The sequence below is a fragment of the Emys orbicularis genome, chromosome 7, assembly GCF_028017835.1.
Source record: "Emys orbicularis isolate rEmyOrb1 chromosome 7, rEmyOrb1.hap1, whole genome shotgun sequence".
In the NCBI taxonomy this organism is placed as follows: domain Eukaryota; kingdom Metazoa; phylum Chordata; order Testudines; family Emydidae; genus Emys; species Emys orbicularis.
The window spans coordinates 103,048,782-103,067,197 of NC_088689.1; the positions used below are offsets into that span (position 1 = coordinate 103,048,782).

Consider the following 18,416-nt stretch of genomic DNA (forward strand, 5'->3'; position numbering starts at 1 on the left):
TGATCCCACCACTCAGTGCTTGTTTCCCGAGCCCAAAAGCAGCGTTCTACTGTGGTCAGCACCTCCATGAATGCCACAAGCAATCTCGTGTCGTAGCTACTACGCATGGCGAGATCAATGTCGCACTCCTTTTGCCTTTGTAGTTTAAGGAATAACTCCACTGCCACTCGTGACGTGTTAGTGAGAGCGAGCAGCATATTGGTCAACAGTGCGGGATCCATTCCTGTAGACCGAAGAGGCATGGCGTGCAGTACACAAACCGTTGAAAGATGGCGCCAAATGTGGACAGAAGCACAGGGATTGCTGGAATGCGAAGCAATGAATCACGGGGCATTGGGACAGGACCCAGGATGCCCCGCAAACCCCTCCGCCTTCCCACAAGACTTAGCAGCAGAAGAGGAAGAGATGCTCTCTGGGATAGCTTCCCAGAGTGCACCGCTCCGAATACCGCTGCAAGTGCCGCAAGTGTGAACACACTACTGATCAGGTACTGTCAGTGTGAACACACAACAGTGGTTTCCCTTCAGTGCTCTCTGAGCGGCGCTGTAACTGCCGGCGATGTAACTCTGCCAGTGTAGACACGCCCTAAGAAAACAACAAAGGTGGCCTACAGAACATAGTTTACCTGAATTTTCAAACAGCTCTAGATAAGGTCACATTAAGAGAAACAAAAACTCTTCAGGAAGATAAACCACAAGGAGTTAGCAGCAAATTCTTGTCATGGATTAAATACTTGTTGAACAACAGGAAATGGATTCAGTGCATAGCTGCTCCTCAGAGTAGAGATAACTTAGTTGTAGGTTATCCCAGGGGCTGAACAGAGAACGGAGTTATTTTAAATGAATGATTTAGAGCAGGAGCAGGACAGCAATTTATTGATTATTGTTGATGATGCCAAGCTGGTTTGGTTAGTAAAAATGTATTGGGAAATAAGAGAAATTCCAGATGGATTTTAAATACACTGGTGGACTAGGCAGCATGTTGGCAGATAAAGTTTAGACTGAATAATCATAAGTTAATAAACATTAGCAAAAGGAATCTGAACTTCAGATACATACTGAAAAGCTGGAAACTTGCAGGATCTTCTGCGTAAAGACTTTGGAATTTGCGCAAATTGCCCCAAAAGGAGTGCTGTTCAGAATGCAGTCACAGTTATTAGAAGCTAATGCAATGTTTAGTTGCATTTAAGAATGGATGAGAATACAGAATGTCATGATGACGTTTTATCGATTTTTTTTGGCAAACTCTCTCTCCTACTGCGCCCAGTTCTGTTGGCCTGACCTTGAAATCATAGCATAGAGTAAATGGATCCAGAGTCATGAATGATGGGATTCAAATAAAATGAAAGCAAAACTTAGGATTCCACAGAAATGAATGGACTGAACATGAGTGAGGTATTCAGAATTCTGAAAGGCATAATAAAACCCGATAGGTCCTTTCGTGACTTTGTTCCATAACAACGTGACACTCAATAAAACTAAAGGAATTTGAAAGTAGACCATAAAAAGTAAATACCACTTTATTGCAGCTTATCGTCAATCTGGAATCTATAGCTGTAGTAGGTGATCAAGTCAAATACCATGGATAGGTCTTTTAAAAGGCTGGATAATTTCAATACTAACAACAATTGTAGATATGCAAGGCAAGATAAAAGGGTAATCAAATCTCAAACAGATTCCACCTACAGGAAATCAATGGAATAAGAGAATAAACAGATTCCACCTATAAGGAATCAAACACACACACAATTCACAAGGTGGTATGTGAAGTTTTTGACATAGTTTGAAAGATCCTGTATATTACTTCCAGAGGCAAGGGACCGGATTCTCTATTGCCTGGGCAGCATGTGTAATCCCTTACCTCTTGTGTTTAAGTGTGTGTAAAATGCTATTATCCAGATTTGGTAGCATTTTACACCCACTAAGCACAGGTATAAATGACTCCACGGGTTACAGGGCAGACAACAATCAAGTCCAAGGTGCTCAACTCAGAATCCTGACCTCATGTAGCAGGCCTTTGGTAAAGAAACAGACACTGTTCATTGAGATTAAATCAAACTAACCCTTTAAACAGTACTAATTAAAGTGACATTGCCAGATTACAAGCATCTTAAAAATACACTCAGCATTTTCATACCTGTGTAATTAATACAAGGAAGTTCTAAATAATCAAATTTAATTTTCAGTATTTATGGTTTGTTTACTTTCTGCATTTCACCAGTTTTGACAATGAAAGTAAATTGGCCAGTTTCACTTTGGTTTCTGGTCAGCGTCAGTATAGCCTAGATCAGGGGTTCTCAAACTGGGGGTCGGGACCCCTCAGGGGGTCGCAAGGTTATTACATGGGGGGGTCACGAGCTGTCAGCCTCCACCCCAAACCCCGCTTTGCCTCCAGCATTTATAATGGTGTTAAATATATTAAAAAGTGTTTTTAATGCATAAGGGGGGTCGCACTCAGAGGCTTGCTATGTGAAAGGTCACCAGTACAAAAGTCTGAGAACCCCTGGCCTAGATGGAGCTACTATAAGGTTGGTGCATAACTGAGGCCTGGTCTACACTGGGGGGGGGGGGGGGGGGGGGAGGGAGAGAAATTGATCTAAGATACGCAACTTCAGCTACGAGAATAGTATAGCTGAAGTCGACGTATCTTAGATCGAATTAAAATTACTTCGCGTCCTCACGGCGCGGGATCAACGGCCGCGGATCCCCCATCGACTTTGCTTCCACCTCTCGCCGAGCTGGAGTTCAGCAGTCGATGGGAGAGCGATCGGGGATCGCTTTATCGTGTCTACACTACATGCGATAAATCGATCCCCAATAGATTGATCACTACCCGCCAATCTGGCGGGTAGCGTAGACGTACCCTGATTGGAAAACTGTTCCCAGAGAGTAGTTATTAGTGGTTCACAATCAAGCTGGAAGGGCATATCTAGTGAGGTCCCACAGGGATCGGTCCTGGGTCCAATTCTGTTCAATATCTTCATAAATATTTAGATAATGGCATACACAGTACACTTGATAGCAAGCTAGCAGGAGTTGCAGTTGCTTTGCAGGATACTATTAAAATTCAAAATGATCTGGACAAATGGGAGAAACAGTCTGAAATAAACAGGATGAAATTCAGTAAGAACAAATGCAAAGAACTCCATTTAGGAAGGAACAATCGGTTGCACACATACAAAATGGGAAATGACTATCTAGGCAGGAGTACTGCGGAAAGGGAACTCAGGGGTCATAGTGGATCACAAGCTAAATATGAGTCAACAGTGTAACACATTGCAAAAAAAGCAAACAACATTCAGAGATGTATCAGCAGCAGTGTTGTAAGCAAGACATGAGAAGTAATTAAACCACTCCACTCCATGCTGATAAAGCCTCAGCTGCAGAATTGTGTCCTGTTCTAGGCGCCATATTTCAGAAAAGATATGGACAAATCTGAGAAAGTCCAGAGGAGAGCAACAAAAATTATTAAAGGTCTAGAAAACATGACCTATGAGGGAAGATTGAAAAAATTGGTTTTGTTTAGTCTGGAAGAGAAGACTGAGGGGGGACATCAGTACATAAAAGGTTGTTACAACAAGAAGGGTGAAAAATTGTTCTCTTTAACCTCTGAGGATAGGACAAGAAGCAATGAGCTTAAATTGCAGCAAGGGTGGTTTAGGTTGGACATCAGGAAAAACTTCCCCACTGTCAGGATAGTTAAGCACTGGAACAAATTGCCTAGAGAGGTTGTGGAATCTCCATCATTGGAGATTTTTAAGAACAGGTTAGACAAACACCTATCAAGAACTGTCTTGTTATTACTTAGTCCTGCCTTGAGTGCAGGGGACTAGACTGGATGATCTACTCAGGTCCCTTTTAGTCCTGTACTTCTCTGATTCATTTCCCTTTCTATTTTGATTTTAGAGCACTAGCACAATGCAGCAGCATTTGATTTGCAAGAGTTTAGGAGAATGTTTAAACTCCAGAACAGTGTTGTCACCAAACTTCACATCTAACAACATTAACAGAAGCACCATTATCAACATTTTAAAACAAAATTCTAACTTTTAGCCTAAGCTTCTTGAATATATGTAGGGCTGCTGGGTTTCCTAAATTGCTACAGTGACCTGATTTGATGTCTACTTTTCAGCAAAACAGTTTTAAAGTCAGCTGTTTTTTAATCTAAGGATATTTGCTGGAGATTGTTAACGTATTATCTCATACTACAGGCTGTTCATGCAGGCACTGACTGCTTTCTGAACACTTGCCACAGATGGCAGCTGCTAATTGAAAACTTCTTATAATTAAATTCACCCATGACTTCAGAATTCTACTAAGGATGTGTTTGTTTGCTGAATTACATGTTTAATAAGAACTGAATGCAGATTTCAGAACCATTAATTATCTTCCTAGGGTCTCTCTAAGGCTCAACAGCCTACGGGTCACAGGTTCAAGCCCATCTGTCACCATCCCAGCATGCACCAAGCAGTTTTTATACTGTTATGGGGGCAGTTCATCTGATAAGGCATATGATCTTGGAGACTATATGTACATTAAAAAAAGGCAATTCTGATCTTTGTGTGGCAGCATTTGAGAGGTATATATAATCTCAGCATAATAGTGACTAAAATAATTTATATATGTATTCGCTCATGTTATTCTGGAGCAGAAAGCAGCTCAGAACCTCAAACACCATTAGTAGGACCAACCCTTTTCCACTTAAAGGATTTTTCTGAGATACTTCTAATATAACAAAGGAAAAGTGACTGTATTAAATAAAACCCCAATAATAAAGCAAGCTGACATATGGATTTTACAATAGCATGCAGGTTGACATATTTGGCACAGCCAATGTCTGTAAATCAGTGAGACCTTCCCCTGTACTGGTATTTCACAGGTAGTTTGTTTGTTTGTTTTGTTATGAATAAATTGTATAGAATCCTATTTATTGCTGTGTACGCCACAGAAACTATATTTCTCCCAAGAAAACCATAAACAGAGTTCTCTGTTAGTCTGGGCGAGTGATCAATCGAAAAGAAAAATGCAAATCCCACTCAGAGATATTGAAATTAGTTGCTTCTAGGTCATTTATTAGCACCAGGTCACCAATCACTACTGCGAGCAATCAGAATCAGAGGCTATCATTTTGATTTATACTACAGTAATTTTATGTTAAGTAAAAAAAGAAGTCATTGGCCTCTAATCCTAAATTTTTGAGAGAAGAGGTTTTCTTAGTTAAAAACCCTGGCACAAGGTCTAGTCTCCCAAAAATAAATTTGTGACGGCTGCTCGAATCATGCTAGCATATGCATACCAGCCCCTGATTCTCCCCCTGATGTTCATTTGAACATTAACAAAGGAAAAGTTTAGATACATGTTACAATGAAACTGGCCTACTTAATGAAGCAAAGTACTTCAGACTAGGAGTCTGAGCCAATGTTATCCAAGGTAACCAAGATAATGGGCTTCAGACATTATACAATTTTTCCAAGTTCCAAACCGAAATGAAAAGCAATGAAAGGAGACAGCAAACATTTCTTCTGTTTTTTCTTCCCTTTATTTGGAGTTTGTGGGCTGTCATATGTATTTTCAACTAAATAAAAAAGTTTAGAGCTCCATCACCAGTCAGATTATCCAGACCATTGTTGTACTACTAGATTGGACAGTGTCCCAAACAATAAGCTGTTTTTAGAAAACCAGGGATTCATCCTCTTATGTGGCATGAGGGAGGGATTTAGACTTAATTTAGCACCATTTAGAAAAGATTACCCCTTAATTGCAACAGGAGCTGGCAGACATGGGCAGCAATGAAAAGCTTTTATCCAGTAAATCTTCCAATGACTAGAGACAACTACGTAGTCAGAAGCGAAGAGGCACCAAACTGAACTATCCACGAACTTGTCTGTCAGCTGCATCTGGATTCCTATCTCTGGCCTGGTGGAGAGGCCTCCTCATGTGCAAGGAAAGGTGGGGGAAGGAGGCAGGAGAAAAAAAAAAAACACCACAATTCTTTAGGCGCAGCTGCTGGCTCTTTTGCATATTCAACATAACCCCCAGGAAAGACACAAACCCTTCATTCATCATCATGCAAATTAGAGAGACGGCTGAAGGCCGGAGAAGCTGCCACCATGCACAGGGAAAGTCCACTCTTAAAAATGTTTTTAAATAAAACACAGACCCCTTAATGGTCTATAGAGATATTATATATGGAGAAATGCTGATTATTCAGTTTTAATATCAATAGGTTAGGTAATTAGTTTGCAGACTGGCAAACAGCCTGGTGTAAAACAGAGATTTGATCATTCACCTTTATGATGCAACAGCCTTTGTACACGACACTAGATGGGGAGGGTTCTGAGTTACTACACAGAATTCTTTCCCAGGTGTCTGGCTGGTGGGTTTTGCCCACATGCTCACAGTCTAACTGATCTCCATATTTGGGGTCAGGAAGGAAATTTCCCCTGGGTCAGATTGGCAGAAACTGGGGGATTTTCGCCTTCTTCTGCAGCATGAGTCACTTGCAGGATTAAACTAGTGTAAATATGATTGATTCTCTGTAACTTGAAGTCTTTAAACCATGATTTGAGGTCTTCAGTAACTCAGCCAGAGGTAGGAGTCTATGGGAGTGGATGGGGACATTCTGTCGCCAGCAATGTGCAAAAGGTCAGACTAGATGATCACAATGGTCCCTTCAGGCCTTAAAGTCTACGAGTCTAATCTGCAAAGGCCTGAACTCAGGGTGATGTCTCTTTCTCAAACCAGATGACATGCAGTGTCATGCTCCATGAATTCTATGACAGGTTTCAGAGTAGCAGCCGTGTTAGTCTGTATCCGCAAAAAGAACAGGAGTACTTGTGGCACCTTAGAGACAAACAAATTTATTTGAGCATAAGCTTTCGTGGGCTACAGCCCATTTCTTCGGATGCATAGAATGGAACATACATTGAGGAGATATATATACACAAACAGAGAGCATGAAAAGGTGGGAGTTGTCTTACCAACTCAGAGGCCAATTAAGTAAGAGAAAAAAAACTTTTGAAGTGATAATCAAGATAGCCCAGTACAGACAGTTTGATAAGAAGTGTGAGAATACTTACATGGGGAGACAGATTCAATGTTTGTAATGGATGAGCCATTACAAACTTTGAATCTATCTCCCCATGTCAGTATTCTCACATTTCTTATCAAACTGTCCCATCCCAATGGCTCCCAGGCCCAGTCTTCCCATCTCCACCCCAGGCTCCTCATCCTATCTCTGCGTGCATCTATCTTTCCTCTCCCCTAACTCTTCCTTGTAATGGCTCATCCATTACAAACATTGAATCTATCTCCCCATGTAAGTATTCTCACACTTCTTATCAAACTGTCTGTACTGGGCTATCTTGATTATCACTTCAAAAGTTTTTTTTCTCTTACTTAATTGGCCTCTCAGAGTTGGTAAGACAACTCCCACCTTTTCATGCTCTCTGTGTGTGTGTGTGTATATATGTGTGTGTGTGTGTGTGTGTGTGTGTGTGTGTGTGTGTGTGTGTGTGTGTGTGTGTGTGTGTGTGTGTGTGTTCCATTCTATGCATCCGAAGAAGTGGGCTGTAGCCCACGAAAGCTTATGCTCAAATAAATTTGTTCGTCTCTAAGGTGCCACAAGTACTCCTGTTCTTTTTTCATGAATTCTATGGCACTATCTGCACTGTTCCAGTGACATGCAGAGGCCATCAGGCTACTCTAAATGAACAGCAAGGAATTCGCTCAGCCTGATCTTTTCCACCCCCCACCAGATGTAGGGGGTGTTGTCAAATCGCTGCTGGGCTCCAGTGATCCCCAACTGCCTAGGAGGCCTTTACAAGTCTGTATAATTTGAAAAAACCCAGAGACTGTTCTAAGGCCTCATCTATACACCAGTTTAACTTAAATTGTTTTTTTAAACATATTTGATTAAATCAGTGTAAACCCGTGTGTGGTTTACCTGTGCCCAGGCAACAAGCTAAAGTTAAAATAAACCTGATCTAAACTGAATTTAGAATGTCCCACAGACTGTTGTACTGGTTTAATTAATCAAATAGTTAAAGCAGTTTAACTTCTGTGTTTAGACAAAGCCTTGCATCAGGGGCTGAACTACCTTCTCTTCCATCCACCCACACCCCGCTGGCAGCTTCGGGGATTGGGGGAGTGCAGAGATGGTGTTACAGCTAACCTTGGTTGGTCAAGGTGACTAGGAGCTGGGTGAGGGAAACTGGGACTGTTTGGGACTGGGAACCAGTGGGGCAGAAGGAGGTGGGAGGAAGGGAGACAGATCTGATGAGGAGACGGAGTGTGGAGGGGACAGGACTGGTACTGGCTTGGCAAGGAGACTGGAACGAACAAGGAAGAGTTAAAAGAACAGGAGTACTTGTGGCACCTTAGAGACTAACAAATTTATTAGAGCATAAGCTTTCGTGGGCTACAACCCACTTCTTCGGATGCATATAGAGTGAAACCTATATGCATCAAGGAAGAGTTAGGGGAGAGGAAAGATAGATGCACGCAGAGATGGGATGAGGAGCCTGGGGTGGAGATGGGAAGACTGGGCCTGGGAGCCATTGGGATGGGGAATGCAGGTAGAGATGATTTGAGGGGTGGACGAGTGGGGGAGAGACAGATCAGAGAATGAGCTGGGAGGGGGTGACTGGGAATGGCTGAGCAAGGAGAACGGGACTGGGACAAGCAGCATGAGAAGCGGAAAGACTAGGACTGGGTAGGTGAGAAGAAAGGCACTGGAGTGAGGAAACATGGGTGGGGAAAAGAGAAAGGACTAGAAGAGGGACAGGTTGGAGGGCAATGAGGCAGAAGAGTCTGCGCCCACTAAAGCACACTCCCCTCTAGCGCCTGGAGTGGAACCCAACATTCCGGAGTCTCAATTCCTCTACTGTCACCAAATACCTGTGCAACTTACTGACCCCAGCGTCTCTCTCATCCCCCTCTAGTGCTGGTCTACATAGAACCTGATAACCTACTGCTGCTATTTCCTCCTAGGCTGATCCCTAGGGTAAAGAACAAACATGTGTAGCCTGGACCAAACATGTGGCGAGTGTCCACACCAGCCTTAACAAACGTATTAACTACTTTGAGTTTGTTAGCAATCAACTCGAGGTACAAAAGTCTACTGAAGACATGCCCTCAACCCTTTTCTTCACTCGGAAAAAAAATGTTTAAATCCTTGTGTAGAGGTGGCAAGTTGTAGTTTTAACAAATATTAGTTAGACAAGATTAACCCTAGATTCCCCTCGAAGTCTCACTTCAACCAGCTAACACGTGTTAAAGCAACTTGCCTCATCTACACTAGGATTTTAACACATTAAAATACTTGTTTTTTTAACCCTAGTGTAGACATACATCTGTGTGTGCACGTGCGCGCACACACACACACACACACACACACACACACACACACACAGTACATGTCTACATTCACTGGTAGTGGTTAAACCATTTTCCTGATTAACTTTTCTTAAGCATTTCAGTTCACCTTTAATATTAGACGTATGCAACAACTAGTCCCTACAAAAAGAGTTTATAGAATGCATTATTTGAATAAGACACTTGTGTTTTGTTATGTATAGGGATAGTAATAATACTTTGTTCATTTACATATTCAGACTACTTTACAAACAAACATATCAATGCACAGTACCTCTTTGTTGGTATATTAATGCAAAGAGGCTGTCTTTTTGCTCTTTCCCCCCAGGCCTGAGTATGTAGGAATTGCTTGTATGCAGGTGGTAGGGCTATCGCGACACAGCCAAGCCGTGATGGCCAGCTCAGATGGCCGCTACAGAGCTACTTTTGGAGAAGAGCAATGAAGCTTTATTAACTTTTCTATAGCTCTGGAGTCAGGAAGGGAAACTTATCCATATAGTTTCAACAGGAGTAAGATGCATAACTCCACTCTTGCCATTCAAATACAAAAATGAGATATAAATGCTATAAGCAAGAGCAGAATAGAGCCCTAAAGTAGGTCGAAGGACATACATGAGCAGATTAAAAAAAAAAAAAAAAAAAAGGTATGAGGAAGCAATACTTTTTGCCTATATAAGGGCTGATCTCATATTCACAGCTGGAATCTGAGCAAAGCTGTAGGCACTGCTGTATCTATTACACTGTTAGTGGATGCCATTTTCATGCTCTTCTCAGCATTGTGTGAGATTCTCTGGTGCAGTAAAGACAGACTTGGGGAAGGGGGAGAGAGGAATTTCTAGCTGTCCCTATATCCATTGCTCAAGTGTTCCCTTGCTGTAACACTTCCACCATTAAATCGGTTTTTCAGCCTGATAACATCTTTGTAAGAAATACAAATCAATGAGATTTATCTCTAGTCCTGAAATTTCACAAACCTCAACACTACAGCAGGATAAGAGGCATGCAATATCATCATGCTATACTGCAGTGTCATAGAAAGCAGGATCAAGATCTAAGCTATTTTTAAAGCAGTCTGTTAAAAGACAATGGGAAGAGTTAAACAATTTGATCATGAAAGCCTTCCAGTTTGCAGTAACAGACAAACAATAAGCTTTGGCCTCTTTTGGCGAGCTTTGGCAATCTTTTACAAATAAACTGATTTATAGTCCCATTTAAACGGAGACATAGTGGAACAAAATCCAAAATCTGGATTGTCTCCATGTCTTCTGGAGGCAGTATTCCTTTTACACCCAGTGCCTATTGAAGCACAAGGCTACATATTCTTCATACAAAGCCTAACATTATTTACAGTGCCACAAAGCTAATATGCAACTAACACAGCATGGCACTGTGCAACAAGTGAAGGAACTTAGGGCAAGCAAAATAAACCAGTCAGAATTGTCACATGCCTATGCAGTTGACCTTGCTACAGAAAAGAACAATGAAAATAAAATTAGAAAAAATACATTCTTTATGAAGCATACTTAAAAACACAATGTCAACCTTAACAGCATCCCATGCCTACTGTGAGAAAATACAGGACGGGACTAGTTTGAAAAGAGAGGAATAAAGGACTATACTGAAGTAGAAGAGGCACAGTAGACCACAGGGTCAATAAATGTTCTTTGCGACTGGTTCTCACAATTCCAGTATCTAAGAACCTTACAATCTATTAAAGTATTGTCACAGCTTTGCCAAGGAGAAAGCCACAGTGGATCCGTGAAATTCCAAGACACATTCTCCAGCTGCAGTCCAACACACTGACGGGAACGAAAGGAATGAATGCCTTACTATGTTCCCTGCAAACCATAACAATAGGAAGGTCAGAGGGAACATCAGACCAATTTTTATGGTAACAGGCTTTGTGTCACAGCTAAAAAGTCCATTTGCTTGAGTCCCCAATAACTCATTTATATTTTAGAGCATCTGGCCTCTCAGGCTAAGTGAAAACAACAAACGACCTCAAAAGGCACATAGTTTATAATGTAAATCCACAGCAGCTATTATGGAAACTATATGTACTTCCATTATAAGGTGGCTTGGCACCCTAGAAACCTATTCTTTAAAGGCATTACACTTCATGTTCTACTCCCACACATATGTTTGTCTTGGGAGAAATATACAAACCAAACAAGGTCAGGATTTTGGTTTAGCAGGAAAAACTGGGAAGTTTTTTTAAAGAGATATTGCCTGTCTCCCTTTCCATAAAGTAATAGATCAACTTACTTGCTCTCGAGTTTTGGAGGGCCACCCTGGAACAGGGATCTATGTGGATAGCTGCTACCTCTTCAAATCCATGTCAGCTCCTCCCTGTGCCCCAACAAGTACCCTTGGGACATTAACCCACAGGATGAGTGGAGAATTTCAACAACAGAAAACCAGAAGTTATCTTGATAAAGATTCCACCGCCACCCCCCGCCAACCCAGCTCGACTCCTCACCATTCAACTCCCCCTTCCCAGGAGCCTCTATACAAGACCCATGCACTTGCCCTTGGGTTCCCTCTCGGTGTCTTTAACAAAAATAAATAAATAAAGAGGCTCCCCAATCTCCAAGCGTTTGAAGAATGCCGCCCAAATGGACATAAAGATTCACAGTCTAGGCCTGCCTTCGCTCATTGCTGGCAAACCCCTGAGCACAATACAGCTGCTCCCCACCAGCCAACATGCTGCTCCTCAGCCTGAGGTAGAGAGCAGAACTTAGCAGCGGGGGCCGAGGGGGTATGGCCAGTCCAAGCTCATTGCAGTCCCAGTCAAGCCCTGCCTCACAATGTCCATACATCCTCTTGCCCACTGCAGCACTGTTTAGTGGCGTCTTTATCCCTGGCAGAGTTAGTCAGTACCCAAGCAACAGGCGATATCATCTCTAAGGGAAAAATGTGAAATGCACATGGTTTTATTGACTTACAGCTCTTCTGGAGTCCATTTAAAGATTGCTGTTGTTGCCGCCAATAATCAGTTTTATGCATGTGGGGAAGGAACTATAAAAATATACCGGAAGGATTTCAAAACTGATAAGAATGTAACAGATAACTAGAGGCCCCTACATGAAACACAAGAGACCCAAGCTGGGAGTAACCCAGAACTTTAGTGAAAGAGCAGACATTCCTGATCACTTGAGACCCTCCCCAGATTCCCTTCATGACAGGCAATGCTAAAAGTGTCACAGCAGTCAACATACATGAGGTCTGCACTCCACTGTTCATTCTGAAGTCATGCTGAAAAGCTACATAACTTACTTTTTTTTTTTTGTTTAAATCTGGAACCTAGATACTTCATCCTTCAGCAAATATTCATTATGCTAAACAAATCAATCAATGAAGTCTTACCACTATATCCAACAGCAGCTGTGGAGCACAGTATAAGGCATATATTTATATATAATGACCGTCACCTGTATTAGAGTATGAGTATGAATGGAAATCAGTTTCCACATGTAAGGTTCAGGAAATATGCCAGAGCATGTCGGTGTCTGCATTCTCTCCTGCTGTCGGCCAAGGTGGCACAACGATATTCCGTTGCAGGTTCTACTTCCTTCATGGCAGAGTGTCAAGTTTGCCAGTCATGGGCCGTATCCTCCTAGGTCATTAAGTCCAGCCTGGGATACTGCGTGTGCCGCTTGATGCAATCCTTGAGGCATAGTTTGGGACAGCCAGCCTTCCTACTGCCTTTTTTCAAATTCACTGTACATAACTTTCTTAGGCAGTCGATTGTTATCCATACGTATGCTGTGGCCGACCCAGGTCATTTGCCTCCGCGCTAGCATGGCTTCCACGCTCAGCATGGCTACCAGCTGTAGGACTTCATTGTTGGTGATTTTGTCAGACTATAGGCAGACTGTATTAACAATGTAATACAAGCTCAACACAGCATGTTGTTTTGGGGGTTAAGTTGTGTATGTTCGCGCCTTGGTTCAATCTTTGTTATTACGGAATGTGGCATATGAATACAAATACAATCATTTAAGGGTGGGGGATTCAAAGAGCTGAACTGCCCATCTCAAAACTCCCAGTAATTACAAGTGAACTTAAATATTGCTTTATCAAATAACTAGGGCCAGTTCTAGGTTCCCCACTATTGGGGGGGGGCACAAGAGGGGTATTTTGGGGGCCATGGATGTCACTATTTTAAAAAAAGTAACAACCTTCCAGGAGTCCAGGGGCTAGTTAGACCCCTGGAAAATCTTGGATTTTAAGAGTTTAAAAAAGTAAAACATGGATGTGTCAGTATTTATCTAAAGGATGAAGACTTCATAGTGTACATATTTTGGCCTTTCTGACAATATCTTGGGTGCCCTTGAAGATCATCTGTCTGGATAATAACTAGCAGCTGAAAGTCAGTGCTGTCGCATGGGTGTGGTAGTTGGGCCAAGAAAGCCACCATTTGTGCAGTCTCCTTCACACAACCAATGAAATTGCTGCATGCAAGTTAGCTGTAGAGTAAGAGCAATAATGGGTGGAGTTACCTCTGTTACCACAATGGTCTAGGTAGGACTCTTGGTTTGGCATGGCACAGATACAAGCCATACTGCAGCTCTACACCGAACAGGGGTAATTCAGAAAGTCAAAATGGCTGAGAACTTAAAAATTGGATGCTAAGACAACAAGTCCCAGTATGACTGAACCTGGTGATATTCTAAGCAGAGAGAGCGCTCAGCCATGCTAGCAGCTGTTTCCATCACTTCACTCTGACTCAGACATTCTAGGCTTCAGAGTGACAATCCTGGAATCTTATCTAGATTCTCAGTGGTTTCCATATCACAAAGGATATTGGTACAAGACTTCTGAATAAATTTATTTTTATACTCACTTATTTATAGACTCCAATTCAGCCAGGTATTTAAGCACGTACCTAAGTTTAAGCACATGAGTAGTCTCATTTCATTGGGACTACCCAGATGTTTGAAGCTAGGTATGAGATAACGCCTCTTGCTGAATCAGAGCCATGATGAAGAACAAAAAGTTGTGTTGTGTTAATAAAGCAAAGCAACAATTCCTCTTTAAAAGATACTATAAGAAACTATGGGAATAAGTTGCTCTCCCCAAGTGTACTCTGTGGGAAAGTTTAAGATGTCTACACTGAGGCTAATTAAAAATTCACTAATAGACTTTAATGTGGAGTTACCAGCGTTACTTCTTTCCGCGCCCTTCCAGAACGTCAAAGTTCAAGACCCCAAACAACATTAGATAACCAGGAGATGCCCTGTTAAAGTAAAGTAATCTTTTCTACATGCCAACTCTGCCCACATATCTACACCAGCAACACCATCACAGGACCTAACCAGATCAGCTACAACATCACCGACTCATTCACCTGCATGTCCACCAATGTTATATATGCCATCATGTGCCAGCAATGCCCCTCTGCTATGTACATTGGCCAAACTGGACAGTCACTACACAAGAGGATAAATGGACACAAGTCAGATATCAGGAATGGCAATATACAAAAACCTGTAGGAGAACACTTCAACCTCCCTGGCCACGCAATAGCAGATGTAAAGGTAGCCATCTTACAGCAAAAAAACTTCAGGACCAGACTCCAAAGAGAAACTGCTGAGCTCCAGTTCATTTGCAAATTTGACACCATCAGATCAGGATTAAACAAAGACTGTGAATGGCTATCCAACTACAGAAGCAGTTTCTCCTCCCTTGGTGTTCACACCTCAACTGCTAGCAGAGCACCTCACCCTCCCTGATTGAACTAACCTCGTTATCTCCATACTGATTTATACCTGCCTCTGGAAATTTCCATTACTTGCATCTGAAGAAGTGAGGTTCTTACCCACGAAAGCTTATGCTCCCAATACTTCTGTTAGTCTTAAAGGTGCCACAGGACCCTCTGTTGCTTTTCTACACAGTACACCCAGACAACATTAAGGGTATGTCTACACTACCCACGTTACAGCACGGCCACAGCAGCGCTGTGACATGGGCAGTATAGACACGCTTTATCGCCGGGGGAGAGCTCTCCCGGCGATTTAAAAAAAAACAAAAAAACACCCCTAACGAGTGGTGGTAGCTTTATCGCCGGGAGCACTGTTCCCGGCAATAAAGCGCTGTCTATACTGGTGTTTTTCAGCGCTAAAACTTTTGTCGCTCGGGGGTGGGAGGGTCGGGGGGGGGGGGGGGTCATAACTATAAAGGGAAGGGTAACAGCTCTCCTGTGTACAGTACTATAAAATCCCTCCTGGCCAGAGACTCCAAAATCCTTTTACCTGTAAAGGGTTAAGAAGCTCGGGTAACCTGGCTGACACCTGACCCAAAGGACCAATAAGGGGACAAGATACTTTCAAATCTTGGGGGGGAAAGGCTTTTGTTTGTGCTCTTTGTTTAAGGGGTCATTCGCTCTTGGGACTGAGAGGGACCAGACATCAATCCAGGTTCTCCCCATCTTTCTAAACAAGTCTCTCATATTTCAAACTTGTAAGTAAAAAGCCAGGCAAGGCGTCTTAGTTTTACTTTGTTTTCTCAACTTGTAAATGTACCTTTTACTAGAGTGTTTATCTTTGTTTGCTGTACTTTGAACCTGAGACTAGAGGGGGGTCCTCTGAGCTCTTTAAGTTTGATTACCCTGTAAAGTTATTTTCCATACTGATTTTACAGAGATGATTTTTACCTTTTTCTTTAATTAAAAGCCTTCTTTTTAAGAACCTGATTGATTTTTCCTTGTTTTTAGATCCAAGGGAGTTGGATCTGTATTCACCAGGAGTTGGTGAAAGGAAGGAGGGGGGAAGGGTCAATTTCTCCTTGTTTTAAGATCCAAGGGGTTTGGATCTGTATTCACCAGGGAATTGGTGAAAGGTTTCTCAAAGCTTCCCAGGGAAGGGAATTAGCTTATGGGAATGGTGGCAGCGGACCAGATCTAAGCTGGTAGTTAAGCTTAGAAGTCTTCATGCAGGCCCCCACACTTGTACCCTAAAGTTCAAAGTGGGGATACAGCCTTGACAGGGGGTCTGAATGACAAAAGTTTTAGCACTGAAAGTGGCAGTGTAGACAGCCTAACTCTGCCCCCTCCACTGTGAGTATGACTCAGTGACCCCACCTTTCTGAGCTTCCCTCCCATGGAAAGTGATGGAATGATCACACAATCTAAAAGCCAGCTAAGTGAAGTTAATGTATAATTAGTTGGAACACGCCCCCAGCAACACAAGAGGGACTTACCCTTATGGTATCCAAAGTACCCTGTGGCAAATAAACCTCCCCACTTAATCAAGCAAAGGGCACACCAATAACCTCAAGTTATCAAGATTTGAGACTGCTGTAGTATCTCCACCAATAAAGTCTATGCTCTACTACTGACAAACTGATCTCTGCTCTTAACTTCTACCCAAATTAAATGCACTGATTAGTTTTCCTTTGAACTTCTGGCTGGATGCTATTAAAGATAATTGTTTTTATTGTCTCATGATTATATTGTTTCACACAGTGATAAATAATGTCTAGAAAGATACCACTCCTTATCTGCTATCTGTACTTTGTCCGGAAGCACTTTGATGCTGATTTTTCATTTCTTTTTCTATTTGACATTTTTCATCAACTGTGAAGTGCCTGGTGGTACATCTGCACTGCCACAATAATAATATAATGGATCCAGTAAAACATCATTTAACAGCTACGATATAATCATAAATGTAAGACAGAGATTAATTTTTAGTTGTGTGTGCAGCAAAATTTATATATGGAAGCTCCCAAAACTATAAGGTAAACCTGGTGAAGTTCAGACAAGAGTAATTCAGTGATGCCAAATGTCATATTTTTATTGAAAATCTCACAATATTGGATATTTTACTTCAAACCCCAGCGCTCGGAGACAATTTTACAAAAAAACGTTTCTAGCAGTCATGGCGGAGGAGAAAAAACTTTGAAAATATGATCAAAGGTCACCCTGAAGGTTCAAAAACTAGAACGCAAATAAAACAAATTAAAAAAAAAAAAATCTCATTAATTAAGGGCCTGCCTCATGCTTTTTTTAATATTTTGAGCTGCCAATACTAAGTATTGCTGATAACAGTAAACACAGTGAAGAAGAGAGAAGATGAAACTGTGTTCTAGTTCCTCAAATAACCTTATGAAGGAAACAATCCTCAAAACTCCCCTTGGTATTGCTGTTCCAATATTAATAATAATAATAAAAAAGATCTACTCAAGCTATAAAATGTTCTGTTTCCCAACTCCTGTGTTATCTCACAACAATAAAAACAAACAAGAAAAACTTTGGGTTTAAAATGAAGTGTTCTAAATAACAGCTCTGATAGAAGTTGATTACATGTTTTTACAAGTGTGAAATAAAATCCCAATGTTTGTAATTCCATTTGAGCATAAACTCACACAAGATACAGGGCAGGAAGTATAAATGCTTCCCGGATCTATGGTTTTCTATTGTCACAGATGGAGACTTCAACCAAGTGCCAAAAACACAGTTTCCAGCTGTGTCCATCGAAACCACACAAGGGCCAATTAACAGCTCAACATCTTCCCGAATGGCCACAGGCAGGAGGACCATGACCCAAAGCCTGTGTGCATCTAGGTGTTATGCTGGACTGTACCATGAATTTCAAGGAACACCTTACCAAGACCTCGCTGAAAATAAAGACAAGAAACAATCTGATCAGCAAACTAGCTGATTCATCCTGGGGAACCAACGCGCAGACATTAAGAAGCTCCGGACTTGCCTTGTGTATTCTGTAGCAGAACAGTGCATCCTGGTGTTGCACAGCTCCTCTCTCACAGAACTAGTGCACACTCAGCTGAATTGAATTGCGTAAAACAACTAGAACCATGAGATCAACCAACCTGGCCTGGCCACCAATCCTGTCCAACACTGCCCCTTCTGACAGCAAGCAACAAGTCACCTTGCAGAATCTGCTGCTTAAGGTGCAAGACTTGCCACATCTACCCTTGCTTCAAGACAAATCCAATTCTTGATCTACGGTGTTAGTGCGAGGCACCCTGTTTGGACTATTTCTTTCAAGAACTTCTATGTCACCTCCAGATTGTGTACTA

General features: G+C 41.9%; 1 protein-coding gene across 1 annotated transcript in view; it reads right to left on the reverse strand.

Annotated features, from left to right (window-relative positions):
- BICD2 (BICD cargo adaptor 2) overlaps positions 1–18,416 on the reverse strand; it is a 152,674-nt gene that overhangs the window by 109,410 nt on the left and 24,848 nt on the right.